General features: G+C 38.8%; 1 long non-coding RNA gene across 1 annotated transcript; it reads right to left on the bottom strand.

Annotated features, from left to right (window-relative positions):
- Positions 1 to 1758: 1758 nt before the first annotated feature.
- LOC147888951 (uncharacterized) lies at positions 1759 to 2724 on the bottom strand. The gene is made up of 3 exons (XR_015542989.1): positions 2367 to 2724; positions 2200 to 2283; positions 1759 to 2107 (listed from the first exon to the last, which is right to left on the bottom strand). It is a non-coding gene; the product is annotated as an uncharacterized LOC147888951 (long non-coding RNA).
- Between the last annotated feature and the right edge of the window lie 699 nt (positions 2725 to 3423).

The raw sequence follows: 3423 nt of genomic DNA, 5'->3' as shown, positions 1-3423 counted from the left end.
TCATGTCTGTGATCTCTTTCCAATCCTTTGTATGCAGTTTTTCAGAGTGATGGCAAGAACCAAATCAACTGCAAGGCAAGTTGGCAAAGGACCAGGTCTTGCAGCAACAGCAGCTGGGACAGGTTCCAAGAAGTTTAGTGTGCCTCCAAAGGGAAGAGCTTCACATGGCAGGAAGGGTAAGCCAATGAGCTTGCTCAAGCAAAAGGCCAAAAGATTGAATAAGGGTGCAGGTGTGCTAAGGGAGATAAGGAGGCAACAGAAAGCCATAGGTTTTGCAATACCCAAAGCACCCTTTCAAAGACTGGTGAGAGAAATTTGTGACAGTTGGAACCTTGGGTTCAGGTGGAATAGAACTGCCATTCTTTCCTTGCAGGAAATGGCAGAGGATTACCTGGAGAAATATTTTGAGGATGCAATGCTTGTAGCAGCCCATGCTCACAGGGTGACTTTGATGGCCAAAGATTTCAACACTTTGTCCAGAGTGAGATGGAGATATGACAAGCTGGTTCATCCTGTTGAATGGCAGGACATCAAAATGAGAGATATATTGCTAATTCCACCTACAAGGAAGGTGAAGGTTGATGAGGTAAAGGTTGTTGAGGTAACACACTCAAAGAACACCAGAGGGAAGGCTGCTTATGAGGACTCACTGAAGCAGCAAATAAAAGAAACAAAATCTGTTATAGATGTGGAGACTGGAAAGAAGGAGCTACACATACATAGAAGGTTGAAGGAGCTGGGCCCTGATGTAGTTGTACATATTGAGGATGAAGTTTCAGTCAATGATTTTGATTTGACAAAACAATGCTTAGCAGCATTGGCTAACAAGAATGAGTATTGCTCAGATACTATCATCCTTGCAATGCTCTAGTAAGTGTCTTTAAATTTTACATTTTTTGCAAATCAATCCTCCTTGTAACTCTTTTATAACCTACCCTAATTATGTTCTGATCCTATGCAGCATGATGAGAAGCTGGCTTCACCCCTCTGTACAACATACAGTCCATATTGTTGATCCAGCCATTTCTTCTAGATTAAGAGATGCAAAGGAGACTCCCATGAGTATTTCCAGCTGGTTCAAACAAACACTGCAATTTTGAAGTAATTGACATTTTGCTACTTCCATATCATAGCAGGTATGTGGGTGACTACTTCTTTTAAGATTCTTCTTTAATATTGGGAACTCTTGTAGCCTTTCATTTTCTTATGCTTTTTTCCTTATGCAGTGACCATTGGAGTTTTGTGTCTATTGACATCCAGCAGAAGCATTGCTTTCTATTCAACTCTCTAAAAAACACACACAGAGAGCTGAAATTGTAAGTGCTGTGTGTGCTTTTTGAACTCAAAACTTCATTATTTTGATACCATACTAACTAAATTATACATATTGCAGTTGTATTAGAAGGCTATTAGATGCATTGGATCATTGTCCTCCAAATGTCTCTCTATTGGATTCAATAGCACCAATAAGTCTAGAGGTAAAAAGTCTATTAAATGCTATGTCTTTGAACTTATTGAATAATTTTGTTTTGTGCTCATGCTCACAGTTTCTAACATTTTTTTCTAACTGTACAGACACCACAACAAAATGATTCAAAATATATACTTTCAAGCTACTTTGAAAAGGAACAGCCAGATCTGGTAAGGAAAAATACTTTTCATTTAGCTTGAAGCTAATTCATAATGATACAAAGTGTTCTAAATTATCCTCTGCCATTGCAGATGAAAGAGGATAGCTTCAGCCCCAACTATGTACATAATTTTAGAGCTCATACAATTTGGAGGTTTTTGAGCTATGCCTCCCCCAAACCTATTGTAGCAGCTACTGTGGAGCTGGGTGAAAGCTCTAAAGTACAAGAAGGTGTCATACACCTTGATCCCACATATGAAGCACCTAATGTTGAGGACCAGAAGCCACAGGAGCAATCACAGAGTGCTGAGGAGGAGCAGACACAGGAGCAAAGACCTGCTGCTGATGTTGAGGAGAAGGTGGAGAAGCAGCAAAGAGAGGCTTCTGGGGCAGTGGAGGAGACAGGATGGAGCACGGACAGGATGGAGCAGCAGAGAGAAGATCCTCCAGAAAATGTAGAGCAGCCTCTGGATGAAACTGTATATAAATAGAAAATGGATGTTAGAAATATGTTCTACAGATTCAGCTAAACAATTCTGTACAAAATCTTACTTGATTGAATACAAAACCTTTCTTTATGGAGTCTGTGTTATCTCAATTTTAAAATTTTCTATGTCTTTGCATTTAACTGAGCTCTCTCTTCTTCTGAGTAACTGCAAAAAAGCAATATGAATTAGAGTGGTAAATTAAACTAATAGCAATGCTTATAGAGACTAGGATAAATAAGATGGTGTACCTTTCTGTTCTTGTAGATAAATAAAAAGTCGTTTGAGATAGAACCTTCAGTCTCAAACAGAATGTCACTGCGCAATTGAGCTAGGGAGCAACATTCTCTTAACGAGATATTGGCTACCACATCACCATTCTCAACAACATCAATATCAATAAGTTTATTTTGTGCACCAAAAGACTCTTCATCTTGGTCCATTGGGACAAGCTTTGTGCCTAGCATTCGACTGCGCTTGTAATAAAAAGAGAAAATAAAATTTTGTGATGCAACCATGTACTTCAGTTGCATAGAAGGTTGGACCACCTCACAAAACACTGAACTACATGTCTTCTTATCCCAACCTTTATCCAAAAATTGTGGCATGCATGCCGAATTTGTTGCTTTAACTGTGAACATTGTTTTTGAAACCTTTACTGGAAAGGTATTAAACAAGTCTACAAAAACTGTGAGAGGCATGCACAAAGAAATTTTTACTATCCTAGTGGCAATATTGGGCCTCAGAGCTTTCTGTACTTCTGTAAAAAGCTTCGCCCTATATGCCTCTGTAACACTAGAATGTGGGTGAGGCCAATCCACCGAATTCCACGCCGGAAGATCTTGTTTTATTAATGCACCATGTGTGTTAGCTTTGTCCAGCAACTGATAAAAATGATCAGTAAAAAATATACCCGATTGAGCTAGCTCTGTTGCACATCGACCTTGGTATTGTTGTTCTCCTATCGATCCATGCAGAACATCTATAAATCCCACAATACAATCGATGTTTTGCCATGTCTCATACGATGAAGGATATAAATCTGAAATAAAACAACATAAGAATGTCAATAAGTTAAGAGAGAAAGCTTCATCTTAAAAATCCATACACCTCATGAAGGAAAAAACCACAATAGAAAAATATACAATTAGGCCTATGTTGCGGAAGATTTTTTGGATAGTCTCGCAAGACAAGTTCTTTATGCATGTACACGTGCTGAATCAAAACTTCTTTCACGGATATCTTCCCTTTGGTGATTTTAAAATCTCGTACTCTTCCCTTCCACGATGCCAAGAAAATGTTTTTTGT

This window comes from Dipteris shenzhenensis, chromosome 21, assembly GCF_047967505.1.
Source record: "Dipteris shenzhenensis isolate YYH24624 ecotype China chromosome 21, Dip_SZ_1.0, whole genome shotgun sequence".
In the NCBI taxonomy this organism is placed as follows: Eukaryota; Viridiplantae; Streptophyta; class Polypodiopsida; order Gleicheniales; family Dipteridaceae; genus Dipteris; species Dipteris shenzhenensis.
This window is presented reverse-complemented; position numbering and strand designations above follow the sequence as displayed.